The sequence below is a fragment of the Stegodyphus dumicola genome, chromosome 8 (genome assembly GCF_044657685.1).
Source record: "Stegodyphus dumicola isolate Sdum_Otavi_A_Nest chromosome 8, ASM4465768v1".
Taxonomy (NCBI): Eukaryota; Metazoa; Arthropoda; class Arachnida; order Araneae; family Eresidae; genus Stegodyphus; species Stegodyphus dumicola.
In genome coordinates, this window is record NC_140775.1 from 18414952 (window position 1) to 18438658 (window position 23707).

Sequence of the window (23707 nt, forward strand, 5' to 3'; positions counted from 1 at the left end):
TTTGTATATCGTTGCATGATATTTTTAATGCATGAATGAACTATTTTTTATGAGAGAAGATGCTTTTATTTTGAATCTTTATTTTAAAAGTATATTTATTATAAGATAATGAATGAAGTATCAAATACTCTTAAACATTAATCATTTTTGAATATTCTAAAAAAATATTTTTTATTAACACAGTTTTTTCTCTTTTTTTTTCTTAGTTTATCGACTTTGGAATTCAGGAGGAGGAATTCAACTCTCTAACTTCTGAAAGAATGGAACCTCAACCAAGTACAAGAGAGGTAACATTTTTTTTCTTTTTAATAGTGACTTGCAGATATAGTTATTTATTCAATGGTTCTCTTTCCCTTTAGTCGTTGTTGTACAATGTGTGATTATTAGGAAAAAAAGTAGTGAGAGAGAGATTTTTAAACTAAACTAAAATTCTTTAAACGTAAAGAGTTAATACTAAATGATTTCTAAAATGAATTATGTAATTAATTTTTTTTAGTGAGGGATGATTAAAAATGAGTAATTTTATAATGAAGAAAGCATGCATATTGAAAGCCGCTTTTCTATCTTTCACAGGTTTGCGACATATGTGGTAAAAGTTTTAGCAATAAAAGTCATTTAGTTCGTCATTCGAAAACACATGAGGGAAAAATCTTTCACTGTGAAGAATGTCAGGCTCAGTTTACGAGAGCAGATAGTTTACGAAGACACATACAAAATATTCATGTTAAAAAAGATAACTTTTCATGTGAAAAATGCAACGACGTGTTTAGCAGAAAACATGATCTAATGAAACATAACCGTACTCAACATGGTACTGTTCAAAGTATTAAAAGGAAAAGTAATAATCCCCATCCATTAAACAAGCGAATGAAGCATGCAGCGTCGGCCTTAAACGTCTTCAGTTCTTTTACAATTATCGCCACCAAAGAAATTAATCAAGATCTTGAAATATTTTTAAATAATATCAAATTAAATATTATGTCGAAACTCGAGGAAGAAATCAATGAGAAAAAGGCTTTAAAATGGTACATTATAGTAACAGCACAGTTCTCTAGAATAGGACATGATGGGGAGGAAGAGGTTATTAAACCACATTTTAGATCTACCTGCCTCACAAGTTTAACAATAGAAAATGTTGAAGAACAATTGAATGAGGCCTATAACAAGATAAAAAAATCATTTGAAGAATTTTTACAAAATGGCTCTGGATGAACATTAGATAAAATTGAAAAATTAGAACTCTGCACAGCACGATATCATCCCTTAGCCGCTAGTAGTTATATACCTCTTCCCAAAGAACTTGCCATGAAAAAAGCCATTTTAAACATTCAAAATGAGGATAAAAAATGTTTAGTGTGGTGCTTACTTGCACACAAATATGATCTTTCTAGAGAAAATAAACCAGAACGAGTAAATCATTATAAACCCTATGAACATGAAATAAAATTAGGAAATATTGAATGCCCTGTTCCTATTACAAAAATATCATCTATTGAAAAACTAAATAATCTTAGAATAAATGTATTTGGATATGAAGAAAAAGAAGTCTTTCCCCTCTACATTTCAAACAGAAAAGAAACTGATTGTATTAATTTACTTTTAATCAGTGATGACACTACTTAACATTATTGCTTAATAAGAAATATGTCCCGGTTATTAGGTAACCTCACAAAACATGATGGAAATATGTTCTATTGCATGAGGTGTTTGCATAGATTCACCCGTGAAAACCTGTTAGAAGAACATGTAAAATACTGTCAACATCAAAACATACAGAGAATTAAAATGCCCTCGGAAGAAGAAAAAATATTAGAATATACTAATTATCAATATGAAGAGTCTATTCCGTACATTATTTATGCTGATTTTGAAGCTTTAATTGAAAACATAGACACTTGTACACCTGATGTAGCTACTGCGTCTTTTACAGAAAAAATACATCATCATAAAGCTTGCGGATATGCTTACATAATTGTAGGACCTGATGGGAAAAGCGTTAAACCTGTAACAGTATATAGAGGTCCAAATGCAGTAGACCATTTTATACAAAATATTTTACGTGAAGAAGAGGAAATAGCTGAAAAATTATATAGTATTGTACCTCTTTCCATGACATCTCAAGATGAACAAAATTTTAAAAATGCAACTCATTGCTACTTATGAAAAAAACATTTGAATAATGATCGTGTAAAAGATCACGATCATCTTACGGGAAAGTATAGAGGAGCTCTGCACAATAAGTGCAATTTGAAATTTAAACTTCAAAAGAAAATTCCTGTCGTATTTCATAATTTAAAACACTATGATGCACATTTAATCATGCAAGGCATCGGCAAAATTCAAAACAGGAAGTTTTATGTTATACCTAATAATATGGAAAAATATATTTCTTTCAGTATTAAAAGAAAATGGAATAATCTAAGAATATCTTTAATTTTTATTGATAGTTTACAGTTTATGAACGCGTCTTTGGAAAAACTTGTATCTAACTTGCCTGAAGAAAAATTTAGGATTTTAAAAGAAAATTTTCCCAATGATCAAAACATAAAATTATTATTACGGAAGGGAATATATCCATATGAATACATCAACTCTTTTGATAAATTTAAAGATACTCAGTTACCATCCATAGAGAACTTTCGAAGTACTTTAACTGGTGAAAGTATATCTTCGGATGATTACATTCATGCTCAAACTGTTTGGCAAGCTTTTCATATTCAAAATTTAGGTGAATATCATGATTTATACGTAAAAAGTGATGTTTTACAATTAGCAGATGTGTTTGAAAATTTTAGACAGCTTTGTAAAACTTACTATAGTTTAGATTGTGCACATTTGATGACTGCACCTGGATTAGCTTGGCAAGCCTGCTTAAAAATGACTGATCAAGCTTTGGAATTATTAACGGATGTTAATATGCATTTATTTATAGAGCAGGGCATTCGTGGAGGTGTGTCCATGATTACCCAGCGTAAGTCTGTAGCAAATAATAAATATCTGAAAAATTTTGATTCAACTAAAGAAAGTAAATATATCTTATACCTTGATGCAAACAATCTCTACGGGTGGGCTATGAGTCAACCCTTACCCTATGGAAGTTTTGAGTGGGTTGAGCCTAATAATAATGTCATAGAAAAGATTTTGACTTTATCAGAAGACAGTTTGGATGGATACATCTTGGAAGTAGACCTCGAATATCCCAAAGAACTTCATAATGCTCATAACGATTATCCCTTAGCTCCAGAAAAAATGAAAATAATAGCTAATCATCTTTCACCTTATGCAGTCAGTGTACTGAAAAATAATAAATTTATCTCGAATACTAAATTAGTTCCTAATTTAAATCCTAAATTTAATTATGTCATCTATCATAAAAATTTACAGTTATATCTCTCTTTAGGTATGAAATTAATGCATGTTCACAAAATTATAAAATTTAAACAAAAAGCTTGGTTACAACCTTATATACAGTTTAATACAGATCAACGTAAAAATGCACAGACAGGATATGAGAAAGATTTTTTGAAACTAATGAACAATAGTGTGTACGGTAAAACTATGGAAAACGTGAGGAAACATGTTGATGTCCAATTAGTCAATACAGAAAAAAGAGCGAAAAAATTGGTAGCTGCACCAACCTTTCATAATTTCAGAATTTTTGATAACGATTTGGTTGGAGTACAAAGGTTGAAAAACTGTGTTAGTTTAAACAGGCCCATATATGTAGGATTTGTCATACTAGAACTTAGTAAATATCATATGTACAATTTTCATTATAATCATATCAAAAAACAATATGGAGAAAGAGCCAAGCTACTTTTTACTGACACAGACTCTCTCACGTACGAAATTTTAACAGAAGATGTATATCGAGATATGAGTTTTCATACGCATCTGTACGATATGTCAGATTATCCGAAGACTCATGCTTTATACAATATCAATAATAAAAAGAAAATTGGATGCTTCAAAGATGAAATGAATTCCGAACCAATACTGGAGTTTATAGGACTGAGGGCGAAAATGTACTCTCTACTGTTGGATGAAAGTGAGAAGAAAACCGCGAAAGGAGTTAAACAAAGTGTTATTAAAAGGAAACTTAAACATAAAAATTATAGAGATTGTTTAGAGAAATCTATCTTCACCAGAGAATTACAATATAATATTCAGAGTAAGAACCATCATCTTTTTACCATGGCTATAAATAAAATCGCACTTTCAGCTTTTGATGATAAAAGATATATTTTAAAGGATGGAGTGCACTCCTTAGCCTATGGGCATATCAATATAAATAATGTTTAATGGAAAACAAAATGGATTATTTTTAATGTGGTCAATGACTTCACAGTGGAGTTATGGGAAGGGGGCTGGCACCTGGGTATTCAAAAAAACCCCATGACTGTGAAACTGTGAAGAGAGACCCTCAGGTGTCAGAAAGCTGAGGCTTTCGATAAAAGCCCATGTGTGTGTGTGTGTGTGTGTGCGAAATTTTAATGAGTATTATGTTATTCTTTCCAATATTTTTAACAGTTATTTCTTTCCAGAAAAGGAGATATTTTGTTTCACGGTTCGATCCTATATTTTGAATCATAGAACATTTTTTTAATAAAAGAAACTTCTAAAATAGATTATTTTCTTTTTTCGTCCCTAGAGGACGCCATAAGCAATTCCTAAATACATTATTTTCTTTTTTCGTCCCTAGAGGACGCCATGACTCCGTTGCCAAATTAAAAAAAACTAACTTTAAATGAAAAGCAGGAGGTCTACAACTCAACCAGCAGTCTACGAACACCTCAACTCCACTCGAAACCACGCCTCCTAGTGTGATGACGTTGCCTTTGGCCCCGCCCTCTGTGATGTCATTGACCACGCCCTCAGCTCCTCCTGTCGCAGAACTGTCATTTTCATGCTACTCTCGTGCGCTGGAGATAAAAATGTTTTATTCCCTACAGTGTTGCCACTGATCGCTTTGAAATTGTTCGTTTTTTTTAAAAAATTCTTTAAGTTTTACAAAATACGGAAAAGATAATAAAATTCTTCGAAATTTCCAAATTCGGGTTTCTAAGTGCCCGTGCACAACAAGTGGAAGACAATGTTATTCAAAATTTGATGACTGATAGGTACCGTTGTTTTCTCGCACTGCAAGAAACACACATACATTCATGTAGATTCTTCATTATTTTGTTTCTTTAAATGTAATACAGGGCAATAGTATTTGGTGGGCAACAATTTGAAAAGTGATACAGCCATTTATAGTGATTTCACGCAAAATGCCGTTTCGAGAATAATAGCCTTTCTGGGCTAACGTCCATTTGGGCTAATAATAATGTCACACACGAAATAAACAACTTTTAATTAGCCAAAAATTAGCATTTAGAATCTTTTTAAATGAAGTTTTGCTCATATTTTTAGATTCCAAATGTAAAGATTATAAATATTTCATAATGCGAACAGCTGATCGTATAATAATTGATTGTGAAACTGTGGTCAAGGAGGTGGCCATATTTATTCTACAATATTCAGGGATTAGGTCAATTTAAATTTATTGTCTGCTGAACGGTTAAAAAAAAAAAAAAAAAAAAAAAAATTAAAAAATTCTAATTACATCCCATCAGAAAGTTTTGCATTCTTTGATAAATGTTGCTTTTTGTCAACCAAGACATCGGATAAATCTCTGCATATCCGAATTCTATCATAAATATTTAACAATTTTTCTGATTAGAAATATACATCATTTCCTTAACATACTTTGAATAAAAAAATCTGATGATTTCCTTGTACATCACATGATTTCCTTGTACAGTATATTAAATTATACATAATTTTTTCTGCATTTCATTTAAACCTATTTCTTCGAATTATTCTAACTTGATTAATCGATTCCTTAAGGAAAGTTGAAAATGACTTTGAAATTAAATATCCCTGTTATTTTTGTCGTACGGGAGTAACTTTTTATAATTTTATTTTTTCATAACGAGTATAAAACTTCCCAAAATATAAACCAGAAACCGGGAGACCGCGGATGGCATTAAACGCTAGATTTCGTCATTTGTCCAGAATTAAAATTCACTTAGAAAAAAAAATTGACACTGGACACGAATATGTTCGTGATTTAAAACACTTCTGTAAGTGGAAGTACTTAAATAACTACGACTAACAATTGCGAAAATAAAGGCTGAGTAAGGACTTTTAAGGCGGGTAAGCGGGTGGGCATGTACAGGGTGATTCTAAATTGTTTTTACAAATTAAGACGGGTGATAGTACTCATCCAGATGAGGAATAATTACTATAGAACACGTGGTAGCATTCCACTCTGGAGAGGCAGAAAAGAGGAATTTTAGAATTCCAACCTGAAATTAACAACAGTGTTCGGAGAGTGAATGAACGAGGCCAAAAGGTGCACAATCAGTTTAGTGAAAAACTCACAAAGTTTGCACAAAACGGATAAAACCGAAAACTTGGCGTTCAAGTGTTAATTCAAGCTCAGACTTTTATGGCAAACATTCAAATGCACATCTTTGGTGGCAAGGGCTCAACCTCGCAAACGATTGCAATAGGTTAATTATCTAATCAAGGGCTGAATATTATCAACTAACTCCAACTTTCGCTGTATGCCGAGATTAGCATGAAAAGTTCACGCTGTATTCCGGCTATGAAAACTTCGTGTTCCATAGAAGAGCCCTTCAAGTAAAGAGCGCACAGTAAGTACTGGAGGACAGGATGGAAGATGGCGAAGGGGGAAAAAACTGCCGCCTTGATACTTGATTATCAAGATAGCAGTATAAAATATTTTGGTAAATCAGAAATAGCATAAAAAAAAGGTTTGGTACTTTTCCGTTTTGAGGTGCAAACGATAAAGTCGCCAATAATGGTACAACTGATGCCAAAAGGAATATCTTCACTGGTAACTTTCACTGGAAATGGCTGCGACTTGTTTTAAAGCCATTTCTTATCACATTGATTGTTTCTTTCAATGCTGACATACAATTACATAGAATTTTTGAAAAGATAGTTAAATTTTATATCCTAAGACCATTTGCGGTAATTAAGTCAATTAGGATGCAATCACACCGCTCACCCGAAGGCGAAAGTATAGGAAAGGCAAAATTAAGGGTTAAATTCATCAATTCTAATGAGAATGCACTAGCGAAGTAAAAAGCAGTGTTGTTTTACATAATTTCTGAGTAAGCTATTCGTCCGAATTGAAATAATTCTTGCATTTAAACTTGTATTCCAAATTACGATTTAACTTGAAATTAATGTAGATAATTTCAGAGAATTATAATTTTGTAGCGTATGTTACGTGAGATGAGATCACTTTGGGTCACGTGATACGAACCGGCGAATCAGGATGTTGAATCATGAAAGCATAGTAAATTCTTAAATTAATATCTTTTTACAAATTTATTGTCTTTATTCATTGGCTTTTTACAGAATTTTAAATCATATTAATATGTTTATGCTTTCAAAATAAAAAATTCTCAGAACTAAAACTTTTTATGTGTATACTGTATGCTGTCGCCAACAAAGTCTGCTTGGCGAGATCTGCGCCGGCGAAACGGAAAAGTACCAAAGGTTTTTCTTGTGAATCACTATGTTTATTTATTTCCAGGAAACGTTTCTTTTTGTAAAGTAATTCTGAATACAGTTCATTCATTACATGAAAACAAAAAGACATTAAAAATAAATAAATAAATAAAAATCTGAAAGGTTTCATATTTGAAATTATATCCAAAGGGACAATTTGCCCTGAAGGATTTTTAATTTCGTTTTGGCATTTTGCGTTGAAAACTTTAAAATGCTGTATAACTTTTCAAATCTTTGCCACCATATATTATCACCCTGTCTTAAAGAAATTAAATAATGAAGAAACTCCATAAATGTATGTATGTTTCTAGTATTGTGATAAAACAACAGTACCTAGAGTCATCCAAGTTTTAATAACGTAATCTTCCATAGAATACGGGGATGTGGAAGCCCTAATTTGAATATTAAATTTGTTTTATTATCGATTTCGTATTTTGTAACACTTCAATGAAGTTTTGATTGAAAAACTAAACGATTTCAAAGCGAGCAATGGCAGCGCTGTACGGGAGAAAAAAAAAAAAAAAAAAAAAAAAAAAAAAAAAAAAAAAAAAAACTACTCCAGTTTTGGAGACTTGGTATTGGAAGTTCTAAAGATATGCTCATTTTAAAATTAATTTGCGATATTGCTGTTGAACTGAATTTTATAACTTGAGTACGTAGAACATGATATTTAATAAATAAAGGTAACACACAAAACGTTAAAAAAAAACGCCGCTTTAGACGTAATTAATAGTCTGAAACCTTTCACATTTTTTGTCTTGTTTTAACATTTTGTGTGTTACCTTTATTTATTAAATATCATATTCTTAGCACTTAAACCTTAAATTTAGTGCAATGCCGCAAAATAATTTTAAAATGAGCATATCTTTAGAATTTCGGATACACAGTCTCGCTCGCTGGAGATAAAAACGTTTTTTTCTGTACGACGTTGCCATGGCAGCTCGCTTTGAAATCCTTGAGTTTGTTAATCCAAAATTCGTTAAAGTTTTATAAAATATGAAATTGATAATAAAACAAATTCCAAATTTCAAATTTGGGCTTCCAGATGCCCATATTCGCAGGAGGATTACACTATTGAAAACTGGATGGCTCTAGGTACCATTGTTTTATTACAATGCGAGAAATATACATATATTTATTCATATTCTTCTTTATTTAATTTCTTTAAATATAGTGCAGGGCGATAATATTGGGTGGCAACAATTTGAAAAGTGGAAGAACGCTTGTAGTGAATTAACGCGAAATGCTAAAGCGAAACGAATAGTCCTTCTGGGCAAACTGCGCCTTTGGACTAATAAAACTAGTTCTTCAGTTACTTATAAAGTTTCAGCTTCAGACACAAGTAGCTTTTCTTGCTAATACAGCTCGATTCGGCGTTTTGTTGTTAACGTAATATTATACAGATTAAAGATGTTTAAAATCACATTATGCATAACGAATAGGGTAAAAAAGTATCGAACTATAAATCATATTAAGCTTAGTTTCGGAAAAGTAATTAAATTGGCGATATCCTAGATTCAAAATGGTATTTTTATTTCACTCTCGAGAAATTCCACTGTGTTTTATCTCACTATAATTACGTCTTACGTGGAAATGTTTCCCAACTAGATGGAGTTTTCCTTAATTTCTCCTCTACTTAAAGCCCAGTCACCTAAAGTAAATGGTTACAGTATCTACTAATTTAATTTAAACCAGTGAATATGTCTGCACTTTAAAGACGATAACGAAGAGACTTAGCTTTTAACTAAATGTAAGACAGAAAATGGTGTTTCATCGCAACTGCTGGAAAGGTGTGTGAAAAATGAAGTAAGAATAGAAAAGGAATTTTCCAATAAACAAAACCTGAGTTCAATTACTTTGTTCGGGCAAGTTAAATGTGCTCTATTTAAAGGTCATCTTTTTATCTTGCATGTAACTGTGATAATGACCTTTAAAAATATGTACATGTCGGGAAAAAAAAAAAAAAAAAAAAAAAGACTTCTATATCTTCCGTTCTACTGGGCCGATTGATGAAATTCAACTTACGTTTTTCATGTCTCGAAAGCGAAAAGATATGTATTAGTATAACATTGTTCTAATATAGGTATTTCGTCAAAAAACCTGATATTTTCTGAAATGACTTGCCCATCTAAACTAGCAAGTTTTGTAGAAATCGCACGAGTAGTTTTTAAAAAAATTAACTCTCAAAATTTTAGCTCCTTAATGTTAATTGAATTTGATATATATTTATTAATATATCTATTTTTATTACATTGCTTGATTCCTTCTTCCAGAATTCGAAACTTAGGTTCATTCCAAATCAAATTCGCCCATTTTTTATGATTTATTCTTAATTTGTATTTAAAAATAATTTTTGTAAATTTTTCGAAAAATTTTTTTAAATTATAACCTACAAAATTTGTACCACGATAAAGTAGTTATCGTGGTACAAATTTTGTTTTGTTAGAACTTTGTTTTGTTAGAACAAAGCTATATATAAATCTGGGTACTTTGCCAATTCGCCAGCGCAAATCTCGCCAAGCAGACTTTATTGGCGACAACATACAGTATACACATAAAAAATATTAAAAAAAATTTAGTACTAAGAATTCTTGTTTTGAAGGCATAAACATTTTAATATCGCTTAAAACTTTATAAAAAGGCAATAAATAAAGACAATAAATTTGTAAAAAGACATTATTTTAAGAATTTACTATGCTTTCATGGTTCAACATCCTAATTCGCCGGTTCGTATCACGTGACCCCAAGCGATCTCATATCACGTAAACTACTCTACAAAAATCTAATGCTCTCAGTAATTATCTACATTAATTTCAAGTTAAATCTGAATTTGGAACACAAGTTTAAATGCAAGAAATGGTACTTTTCCGTTTCGCCGGCGCAAATCTCGCCAAGTAGACTTTATTGGCGACAACATACAGTATACACATAAAAAATATTAAAAAAATTTTATTACTAAGAATTCTTTTTTTGAAGGCATAAACATTTTAATGTCGTTTAAAATTTTGTAAAAAAGCCAATAAACAAAGACAGTAAATTTGTAAAAAGACATTAATTTACGAATTTACTATACTTTCATCGTACAAAATCCTGATTTGCCGGTTCATATCACGTGATCCCAAGTGATCTCATCTCACGTAAACTACGCTACAAAAATCTAATTCTCTCAGTAATTATCTACATTAATTTCAAGTTAAATCTTAATTTGGAATACAAGTTTAAATGCAAGAATTATTTCAATTCGTACGAATAGCTTATTCAGAAATTGATACCGCAGTGCTTTACTTCGCTAGTGCATTCTCTCCTCTTGTTCTTCCTTTTAAGAAGTAAAGGAAGAATCGTAATCGCGTAAAATTTCGGGTATCATACTTCAACGGAAATATCTATTGTGACCGTTCTCGAATTCATTTCGACGAATTTTTGAGTGACATTGTTACGTACGAAGAGAATAAAGGACTTTTTTTTTTTTCCAAAACAGATTGTAAAATGCATTTAAAATGGTTTCAAGATGGATTTTTTGTGACGTCTGTACGTACGTTCATATATATGTATTTTGCTTAACTTTAAAACGATTAGTCGTAGAACTTCGAAACTTTACATAAGGGGACTGCTATAACATCTAGTTGTGCATACCGCATTAAGCTCACGTAAAGTCTACACTTTTTTTTACTAAAATTATGTCACTAAAATGCAGGTGCGGACATTACACGAGTCGTTCAAATGTCGTGCTTTTCTCATGAGTAACTTTGGGTGTAAATTTCATTTCAAACAGCCAAGTTAAGTTTTAAGTGGAAGAAAATGACATGAGTAATAAAGGTATCACCTTTATAGTTGTCTAATATGGTTAGCTAAAATTAAAAAACTCACTTTCTCCCATCCACATATATAATATAAATTACCCCGTTTACGTTATCACCATTTGGCGCGTATTAGTTCGCACAGGAGCATAATATAGAGGCACAAATTAACCAACACTTTAATCTTAATATTTACTTTTATACAAATTAAATAAACGTTGGTTCTTTTAATATCTTGCACACGTTATTATATAAAAAAAACTGTTCTGATGTGTAGTACTGTATGAAAATTTTGGTTGTTATGTCTGCGTGTGCGAATGTAAATTTTTCTCCTGCAAACAGTAGCTTAAAAATACACAAGAAGGCAAAACAAATGCATATTCTTTCTTTAAAGATGTTTATTGATTAATGTTATTGACTGAAGGGGAAAAAGGCGATGTTAAGAAAAATATATTTTAAAGTAAATTCTTTAGTTTTGGGGTGCGGACATTATGCGGGTCACGTTTTTTTTTACATAAATTTTATCTGTAAAGTTGGGGTGCGGACATTACACGAGCGTATACGGTATATATTTATCCACCCTCCTTACCGGCCTGTTTTTCGCAGTCGCTGGTCGTAGTCATATACCCAATGACAGAAGTGTTTTAAATGACGAAAATATTCAGGTTTTGGCAATGTCAAATTAAAATATTAAAGTATTTTGGTCAAATAACGATATCTAAGTTTTTAACTTTTAATGCTATCTCTCGGTTCCTATACTTACATTTGGACAAATGGAACTACTCTTATATGCAGCCTCAGGTCGCAAAAACTTCACGCTGCCATATTACTATCTAAATTTTTTGTCTACATTTCGAACTTTAAGCCTAAAATGTCTCCATAAACGCGGTTTCCGCACGTGCAAAAACCACGTTTTATATCATGTATGCATATTACACAATTTAAGCTAAAAATCCGAAACAAAAACAAAAATTTAGATAGCAAAAACGTAAAGTTTCTAACCAAAAATATTTGACAAGAATTCATGTACACAGCGATATGTTTTAACTTAAAAAAAAAAAAAAAATCTACGAATTGCACAATCTAGGCAACGAACGAATCTACGAACTACGCACACCTCGCTTTAATAAATTAACATAACAACAATAAATTTCAAAGAATACCATATAGACAGCATCCTGTTTAAACTTAAAAAAATCTATGAATTGCACAGTCTAGGCACTATGCACTAATCAACAAAATAAACTAAAATAAATTTCAAACAATTAAAAAAACAATAACGACAGAAATTCATACTAAAAAAACAATGAACATAACATTCTACAAAATAAGAACTAGAATAAAATAAAAGGTCATGAATGAATGCTTTTTCGAACAGCAGAAATACCAATTTCATACCGCCTTTAACACGCCGCCACGTAATCACTATCCTATTTATATGACAGCCAGACACACTTTCCAGAAAATTCATACTATGATTCACAAATAAATATTCAAAACCTTCTTTTCCTAAATCCTTGTAAGATTTCCCTCCATCCGAAAAAATAGTTGTACCAGGCTCAATCCACTCTTTAATACATTGCATCAGCGTTTCCCTACATCTATCATGCACAGCCACTAAAAATAATCTCGCAGACCCTCTTTCTACACCCCCAAATACCCACTGACCCTCAACAGGATGGCCACGACGATATTTCCTTTTGCCGAACTTCGATTCATCAACTTCCACCACTTTATCTTTCCCCGCTATCTTCTCAGACACAAAGCATTATACAGAACAGACTCGTTTACAACTACAACATCGTAGCTTTTACTACTAAATTTCCTTTGCACACAATCTAAAATACGCGACTAAAATCTTGCCACCATGTCTCATATTGTAACATAGGCCATTTCAAAACACGCACGAGACGAATCAACGAGCAATTAAACTACTCCAGCAAAAGATTTTTCAACGTCAACAGGATTGCCACACAACACGCAATCGCGCCAAAAACCAGCGCAGAACACATATCGCCACATTTGGTGATATTAGAGCGCATTTAAGAGTAGAGCCGGACAAATTTTACAGTCGTTATGAAAAATAAAATTATAAGTTTGACTTCTGCACGACAAAAATTAACAGAGATATTTAATTCCAAAATTTGCAATTTTTGATGTCATTTTCAGCTTGCCTGAGAAATCCGTTATTTAAATTAGAATATAATTCGAAGAAAAAAATTAATGAAGTGCAGCAAAAAATGTGTGTGATTTAATAGGCTGTAGAAGGACGTCATGCGGTGTCCACGTCAGATTTTTTTTTATACTTATGACGTGAACTAGGCGTGTAAAGGTGATTTTAAATTGATTTCAAATTAAAAACCATAGCTTGGTTTGCGATTACAATTAATAAGAAGTGGAGAATAAAATTTGGATTTTATGGAAAACGTTCACATGTTGATATAAAGACTTCGTTTGCAATTTAAACTTCAATGCATATAACAAATAAAAGAAAAGCAGTTTCGAGCCGAATACATATTAAGCTTAGAATGCATATTTTGGCGCAAGGCATTTATTAAATGATATAATTATTAGTTTCTGTAATTCTTTTATGAATTTTTATGAGCAGATTTGCATTGAAAATTGCGGGTTTCTTCCTTTAAACTATTAATTTTTATATGAAGTTGAAAATTTTATATTATTTTTTAATTTACTTCTAAAGAAATGTATTTTATACCTAAAAAGACAATAATGATTTTTTTATGATATTAAAAGGAAACAAAAATTGATGTTTACCATTAAAAGTTATTTACCGGATGTCTAGTTAAATGTCGGACAGAAGTAGCTGCTCTTTTGCTGTTTGAGTTGTTGAATGGTAATTTAATTTATTTTATTTTAGATCTGCGTTGATTATCTCTGATGTTTAAAAGGGATTTTTGATTTGCATTTTTATTGATCTAATCCAACAAGTTATTAATATTAAATTTTTGATTCTTCATTTTTCAATGTTTATTGAGAAAAATAGATCTCATATTCAACCCTGTAACTTAATATTCACGATTGCTTTCCAAAGTCGTAATTGTGCATACAAAGTATTTAAAAGACTGTAATATACATATTTGGGTGGAAGAAGAAAAAAAAAATAATTTAGACTCAAATTTCATGCTATGTTAAAATTTTCACTACAGCAATAATTACAAGAAGAATTTCAAATTAAGTAGCAGTTATTTATTACATTTCTCGAAAAGCATTTAAAAGCTTTTAACACGAATTATATCGACCGTGTGATGTTTTGCATAATTTACAACATACGACCGGATAGCTCAAAGTTTAAAATTTGGCATCTTTTAAATGCCTAAGTTCATGCAATATCGAGAAATAAATAATACAGCCAGCGCGCTTAGTCCGAAAGCTAAATTTAGCCAGTACCCTCTTCTAATTCATTTCTCCGTTAAGCTTTAGCGTTGTATTTAGATACCACGTTGCATTATTTATATACATGTCGTCGTCGCCACTTCGCGTCATTGATGCTGGATAGGCGAGAGCGGAAACATTTAAGGAAATGCAATATGCTGCTTCAGAAGTAATTATGTTTAATCTAGAGTATATTTTGATCTTAGACTCCCGACAAAATTTAAGGAAAATTTTATGTATATACTTTGTTTTTTAGGATATATATATAATGTTAATTACGTTAAATTAATTATTTGCATTTTGGAAATACGTCAAACAGAATATATATTAAAAATATTCGTTTAAAAATGCATTCTTAAATCTTAATTACTTATCTTCAGTACAAAGCGATAAGAATAGTGTCATAGGTTACCGGTAAAGCTTTGTGTTGCGATTCTGCAAAACATAAGATAGTTATATTTCAAATATAACAAAAAAAAAAAAAAAAAAAAACTCCTTGATATAAAAGAAGTGTGTTGCCACGCGTGAGATATTTGTGGCGACGATGTAACTGAATAATAATTATTTATTTATTAAAATAGAAATAAAAAAAAGTTTAGCTCTCTGCTATATTATTTTTTAATTTACTACTGAAGGAATAAATTAAGAAGCAGACTTATTCATATTTATCTCATATGGACGGCATGTTAAAACACTACTTTTAATTTTTCTTTATATACAAAAATGCGAAAGTGAATATGAAAGTTTTATTCCTAAATGCACCTCAAGTTTGATGTACCTTATTCGTTTCAGGTATTTGCACAGACGATAAAAAGGAGAAAATTAAAAATCATACGAGCATAAAAATATTACTTTTTCAATGTTTATAAATCTGCTTTAATTAAAGGAATCTTTCATTCTTCCAAAATGACACTAAAGATGAAAATATATATACACTATATTAAAATTTTATCAAGCTTGAGGGATTCCTGTCGGTAAAGAGTATTTCACAGCAGTCGTTCTTTCATCACAGTCAGAAAAATAAATGAAATCAGGTATAACATACAGTGTCTCACAAAAGTGATGGGACACTTGTGCTTTACAAAAGGAAACTGCAATAAAATAAATTTAAAAAACATGTAAAATTTTTTGTGGGTGTATTTCATACTTAAATTTAGTAACAATTATTACATAACATACATTTTCTCAAAATATTAAAATATTAATTTAATAAAAATACAATTGTTTAGAACCGAGCAGAAAATGGCTCACTTAAGTGATGGGACACTACGTACTATGCAACAAAAATCATCTGAAGTAAGCAATAAAAATATCAATATCTTTTGGGGTATTTATTTTTACTCTAAAGCAATTGCCAATAATTTATAAAATCGTCTGCAATATTTCTCTCCAGTTTGTTTTGGAATTTTTGTGTTTTTTTAGCTCTGTGCAGCCATGAATGCTAAACGAAAAGAAACTTTGCCTGGAATTCGAAAATTAGTTATTAATTTGCATATTGAAAGTGGAAAATCTATTAGAGAAACTACTGAAATCGTTAACTTCAGTCATTCAACAGTTTTCAATATCATTAAACGATATAAAAAGAATCATATGATTCAGGATAAAAGAAGACCTGGCCGACCATCAAAGCTATCCAATGGAATAAAGCGAATTATCGTTCGAAATATTTAAAAAAAATCCAAGAATGAGTGCTCCTAAAGTTGCTGCTGGTTTAAAAGCATTATATGGAGTAATTGTTAATTTTGAGACTATTAAAAAAGTAATTCGATCTGCTGGATATCACGGTAGAGCAGCCAGGAAAAAATTCTTCGTAAGTGAAAAGAATAGAAAACTCAGACTGGCTTTCGCAAAATCCAACATAAATAAGAATTCTGATTACTGGAATGAAGTTATATTTGCTAATGAGAGTAAATTTAATACATTTGGTTCTGACGGTAGAATCTTGGTGTGGAGAAAACCCAGGGAAGAATTTCGCAAACAGAACTTGGTGCCAATAGTAAAACATGGTGAAGGAGGAGTTATGGTATGGGGGTGTATGTCGTCCGCTGGAGTTGGTAATCTTGTTTTTATTGACAGTATAACGGATCAGCACAAGTATATTGACATTTTAAATCAAAATTTGAAATCTTCAGCACGAAAATTGAACCTTCAGAACGATTTTAAATTCTACCAGGACAATGACCCCAAGCACAGTGCTTTGAACGTTAGACTCTGGCTGCTGTATAACTGTCCTGAAGTAATAAAAACACCCCCACAATCTCCACAATTAAATCCTATACAGAATCTTTGGCAAGTATTGGAATCAAGAATTCGCAAACACACCATTTCTTCAAAACAACAATTAAAATCGGTGCTTCAAGAAGAATGGGGTAAAATCACTCCAGAAATCACAAAAAAATTAGTCGAATCCATTCCAAGAAGATTAAATCATGTTTTAAAAGTAAAAGGAAATCCAACAAAATATTAAAACCTTTTAAAAAGTAAAATTTTTGGATAAATATTTGATGGAAAAGTAAGTGTCCCATCACTTAAGTGAGCCATTTTCTGCTCCGTTCTAAACAATTGTATTTTTATTAAATTAATATTTTAATATTTTGAGAAAATGTATGTTATGTAATAATTGTTACTAAATTTAAGTATGAAACACACCCACAAAAAATTTTACATGTTTTTTAAATTTATTTTATTGCAGTTTCCTTTTGTAAAGCACAAGTGTCCCATTACTTTTGCGAGACACTGTAACTAATTTTTCTTCAGTATTTCTTCTTTTTTGGAAGGTTTTCCTGAGAAATGAAAGTAATTTATTATCTTACTTTTTTAATGTCTTATATTATGACTACTTTACAGTAACAAATGCTTTTTGCTTTGCAACATACTTTCTGCTTCTATTCACGAGAATTAAAAAGAAGGGAAGAGATTTTTGACACGTTAAAAGCTGTTAAACTCGACTTGCTTACCAGTTCTATATATATATATATTTCATGTTTTTGCAATACCATCGTTTTAGCATTGGATGCTTCAAAAATTCCTCTTAGAATTTTAGTTAGTTTTTAATAAAGTTTCTTTTTTTGCTTTTCATTTCATTTATTACATTTACGCATACAAAGAATATAGATGCACACGTATGTATATACATTGTTCTCTAGGTTGGGGGTTGGGTTAAGAGTTGAAAGCTCTGTCTCTTTAAAACTTCAATTATCTTCAAGGAACAAAACACCAGGCAACATGGCGGCAACATTACACAATGGTCATTACGACATTACACGAGATCTCGACGACACATTACACCAGCTCAAAATTACAACATCACATTAGGTATCAACGGCAACGTTACAACATTATAATTTTGTCTTCCGGTCATTCTGATAAATAGTCGTTGCTGCTGCGACTGCACTTGTTGCTATATGTTCAGAGCTATCTTGGTTGATATTACTAAGGCTGCTCGCACATTTTGAGACGATTTTAATTGTATTGACAAAAATATTTTACCCAAAAGTTTTGTGCTTATAATGTTCCATTTGATAACCCTGATTCTTCACTTTCTTTGTACACCGTAATTTCAAAGAGAGAGACAGTAAAGGTTTTTTTTTAGTAGTGGAGGCGCTAGTTTATCCCATTCCTTTTGAAAGAAAGATAGAAAAAAGTCTAAGGAGGGTTGTAGGTCAACATCTGGATCTTTTTAAAAGAATCAACATCTTTTTAAAAGACAAGTGTAAAAAGTGTGTGTAAAATATGTTCTTGATAATATGTGGAGTTACACTTAACAATTTTCTGCACTCTTTTTAATTTTTATTTGTCGTTACCTCAAAAAGCAGTAACGATCATAAATCCCCTTGAAAAACTTTCTTTAGATTCTTTGAACTATGTTCTAAGATTTTTTTCCCTTAACTTTGATGAAAATAAATGGATCTCTCTTTATTGCGATCATTTCAATATACCCAAGATTCATTTACTGTGACAACATTTTTCCCATTTTTGTCCCAATAATTGTTTCTCATGGAGAATTCTGCAGCGCGTTCTGCTTTCGGCCGTATGTCGTGGAGAGAGACGATGCATATTATGTTTTTTCGCCTTTTTAAGATTCACATCAGCATTAATCATTTTGTTTATAATTGACACTGAGCATTGTAAAGATTATGCAACTTGTAGAGACATTAGGTTATTTGGAAGCATGAGAGATGAAAAATGAGCAGTGCCCTCGACGGGAATCAAAACCACGGACCTCTCGAATTCGTGTCGAGCGTGCTGACCACTACACCACGAAGGCATGCTAAGAAGCAGGGAGAAATACCTTATATACTTCCCATTTTAAGTGGCGATTAGCGTTTTAGGGACCCCATCGCCAAAGTAGTGAAGTGGTAGTGAAGAATCATCATTCACCACCTTTTAGTTCGGGCGCCATTGTAGAGACATTAGGTTATTTGGAAGCAGGAGAGAAGAAAAATGAGCAATACTCCCGCCGGGAATCGAACTACGGACCTCTCGAACTGGCGTCGAGCGTGCTGACCACTACACCACGAAAGCACGCTAAGAAGGTGGAAGAAATACCTTATAAACTGTCCTTTGACTTCGAAGATTTATTTTTAACATTAAAGTTCTTACTTTTGCAACACTCGGAACATTCCGTTTTTTCCTTGGATATGTATTTTGAACAATTTTTCTCATTGAAGCCAGACTGACGCTTTTTTTTCGTTTTTACGGAAAATATTATCCATCGTTGCTTTAGTTACAGAAAAATCATGGCTTTTATAGCATTTTTCAATAACTAAATATGAATAATAACGAAATACGAACAGTTCCGAGTTTGTCAGTTTAGAAAAAATGTGTGTGTGTAGGAAAAACTGAGGATTTCAGGGAATTTTTCCCTTTAGCATAAAAGGGTAGATTTAGAAAAAGAAGGAAAATTTCTGAAACCACTGCTTCATTACCTTACTCTTGCTTCCTAAGAGTTGATAAGTTATAATAAGAATACTCTTTTTCTCTTACTCTACATATTAAAAATATCTTACTCGGTTTTTATAATAATGCATTGCAAATTTTTACATAGCCGATCAACCGGGATACGAGTGGTTAGCGACGCTGCTGCCGTAACGAAGGGCCCGAGTTCAAATCCCGGAGTAGAATGGATGTTTGTAAATGTACAGTGTCTATGCGGCAAGGAGGTACTCTAAATACGGGCAAACCGAAAGTCCTCTCGAGAGGTTAGCGGTAGGGTAAGGACGGTGGGAGACCCTTTGACCCTTCCCCCCTCGCGATGCTCTCCATCAAAATTGGGGGCGGAACTTTTACCTGAATGGTGCTCAAGGCTCGTGCCAACGACACGCGTAATCTTGCACTCCTTGCCACGGTGAATTTTGTGGGCTTGTTCTGATGTTACTTCCAGACAAGTGAGATAAATCCCAACAACAGATTTTACATTTCATCGAAAAATGTGCAAAGTTTTACTGTTCCGAATGAATGGGATTTTTTTAGTGAGTATGTAAGTATTAGGTATTTACATGTATTTTCCACTATATACCATTCCACAATTGTAAATTTGACAGAATTAGCTCATCCTGTGACTTCCATGGCCGTCGATAAAAATCCCTTTATTTATTTGAGTATCGTATTTCTAACCCATTTGGGAAATGATAGGTATAATATAAAATATCAACATTATTATATAAATTATTAACACTTTTAATTCATTTTTATTTAACAGACCCTTGATTCTCAATGAATGTAAATGGGTACTTTAGTGCGCTACTAATCTTTGTTCCTGTGTCGCTAGCAAAACAAAAGTGTAGTGTGTAAAAATAATAGAAAATGAGAGTATAAAATAGTTAGTTCTCAGAGAATAAAATGCGGATTGAGCGTATATAAAGTGATTCAAAAATATTTGACAGATAGATAAATGCAGATAGGGATGTCTGAAATGAGTAGATTTTGTAATATGAGCGGATATGGCGCGTTGATGTTCAGCGAAAGATAAAAGCAATCTTTCCATGTAAATCACGTTTGCGAATTTTGAGCCTTTATGTCGTTACACGAATACCGAAATCCCAGTATGCATTTTATCTATAAATGTGCTTACTGGAACGAAGGAGCAGCTCAAAGGAGATACTCAGGAAATTTTCTGTGCCTCGTTTGAGTTACTGTTCAGATTCAGCCCGCAGTCCCATAGATAAAATTCACATCGCCGAGCTTCGCGTTTATCAAGCAATGCGCAACGCTTGAATTTCGCGTCAGGAATGACGATTTATGCCAAATTTTATCTAACTTTCTACGTTTTTGTCACTTTAACGCGCCATTTTCGCACACATATTTCATTACAAACATTATTCATTTCGGCCTTCTCTTTTTACATTTTTGCCAAATTTTGAAATATTTTGTGCAGGTTACTGGCAGAAAATGGTTTAACTTCGCTGTAAATCGCTGATTAAAAAAATCGATGAAAAAAAATGATCCGCGAATTTTTTTTAAACAGAAATCTTAAAGAATAAAATTTATTTAATAAAATTAAAAATATATTTATTGAAATCAATTTTTAATTTTAATTTCTGGTATTTTGTTAACATACTAAAAATGTGTAGAATGTCGCTCTGCTTCTTGAAAGTTCAATAAAATTTAAAAAAAATTACATTTGTATTTTTTTTCTGACACTTTTATAATATCAAATAAAGAAAAATGTTAAAAAAATAGAAAAAAATTCGATTCAGTTAAGAAATAGAGAAAATGTCTTCAGAAATGCTTTTGTCTGCGCAATAGAATAAAGAACACATAAAATTTATCAAGCAAAACATAACTCAGAGTGATATTTAAATATTACCGTGCAATAAAATGGAATCTAAAGGTATAATGAAACCTCTTTTGCATTATAACAGCAATTTTAATGGAATAATTATATTCAAAGGGAAAGCCATAAATGTCAATAGAGAGAAGAACTGAAGACGCATTTTAAAGCATGTCATCTATAATTCAGAGGTGATCTGCGATCTTTGCATTGCGCATGCACGATATTCAGAATAAAAGAAAAATAGATTTATGGATGGTAGAGGTAAAAACATGAGAAATGAAAGATGATAATGCGATCGCGATAAAAATCAGTATAGCCTTTGTTTATATATGAAATTGTTACGTGCTTCTTCAATTTAACTGCTGCAAAAAATTATCAGCTTGTTTAAGTTTTGACTGAAAAATACTTCGCTTAAAGAAAAGCACTTCACTTGTATTATGTTATTGCAATAAATATAAAAGCAATCGCTAATACCGAACATAAAAGTGGCCTGAAAATATGATAAAGTTATAATACCTTATTTTTAGTTTTTGACTATCAGTTAAAGTTTTAGTTAAGCTCTTTTATCGAATCTGATAAGCGCAAAGCTCGAGCAGAAAATAAAGCTCATCATAGTTGCTGATAACATAACGTGTATTCGCTCGTTAAAGTGCACCCTCTACTGGGGCAACTTATTATAAAAAAAGTTTCCCTTTCAACTATTTTTTTTCGTATTGAAAATCGATTGTAGCATAGTTTTTATGCAGTAAAATAAGTAAAAGATTACGTTCAGCAACAGTTGAACAAAACACGACGAAATAGATTAGAAAAGCACATTGCAGGTAAAGTCATATGAGTTTTTATTATGAATGAAAACAGTCGAAATAATAAACCGGGGCCAACATGTGTTAATTAATGTACTAATATGGTTTGCCTATTTTCATTGGAGGTTTTGTTAAGAACTAAAAATAGATCGATGAAAGTTGAAAGGCAGCAAGTGTGTGAAAGAGAAATTTATAAATGTAAACGCAGAAATTGCTATTTTGATAGATAAAGGCATATTTTAATCATTAAACCTATTATTTGAATGAAATATGACTCAGTAACGTTGCTCTGGTCATCTGAATGGTGACTCATAATACATTTGCTTTCGTTTCTTAATCTTAATTAATTCTGTTTGTCATGAACTTTTGAAGTCCTTGTTTTACTACATGTCGTTAATATTTATGTGTATGAGTTATAACATTGGTGACTCAAACATTAACACATTTTAATTATATTTCAACATCATACTATGAACTATACAGACTAAATGGTAATTAATTTAGTTAACTTCATTAATTTTGAAGTTATAGCAGACAAATTTTCAGACAGTGCAACAAAACGTACGCTACCTATTAGAAAGAATTAAGTTTCATTTGGGAGTTTAGCAATTGAAAAAGTTACTATTAAGAACCCGAATTTGCGAAAGCTTAGCACGAAACACTTCACTGTTTCTACTGAATTTGCCTTCTAGCATATTTTCTTGTAATTAGTGAGAAAGCAGCATAAGGAAAAAACTTATGTTTATTGAAAATTTTCCTTAAAAAATGAAATGTCTCCTAATTCAAAACTCTTTTAAAAAAGTATTCTGTGAATTAGTATTCTTTCAACTTTCTATTCTATCACACACTTTAAATGGTCACTTATCATTGTCCCGAAGATTTTCAGCTGACATCTCTTACAAAGAAGTTATAAAGAATGTCCTGTCAATCGCTTTACTATCGTTTCCATTTTTAGCAAAGATTTCTCTTACACTTTCAGCATACTGATAAACTGTTAAAAGAGTGAGCTGAACCAGGGCGTTGTCTGGGTGAAAAGAATAATCATCGAGGGCACGACTCTGATTGATGATGCTTAATAAAAGAACAATGACAATGTACGAGACATTTATCATGACAGATTACTCTTTCTATACTATCCCTTTTTTTAGCTTATCTAAGTTTTTTTTAAATAAAAAATCATTTTTTTAAATGTATGTGAATTTCAAATAAAATGTTTAGAATGAAAAGAACACGGTTTTATTCAATGGGATTCTAAATTATATAATAATCTTTCTTTAACGGACGAAGCAAAAAACTACCGCTTAAAAATGATCATTTATTAAATAAAATAGCGAAAAATATTTTTCATATTT

At 31.6% G+C, this 23707-nt stretch overlaps 1 protein-coding gene across 2 annotated transcripts in view; it reads right to left on the bottom strand.

Annotated features, from left to right (window-relative positions):
- Positions 1–23707, bottom strand: part of LOC118202111 (calcium-binding protein E63-1-like) — a 710926-nt gene that overhangs the window by 126171 nt on the left and 561048 nt on the right. The window lies entirely within an intron of this gene.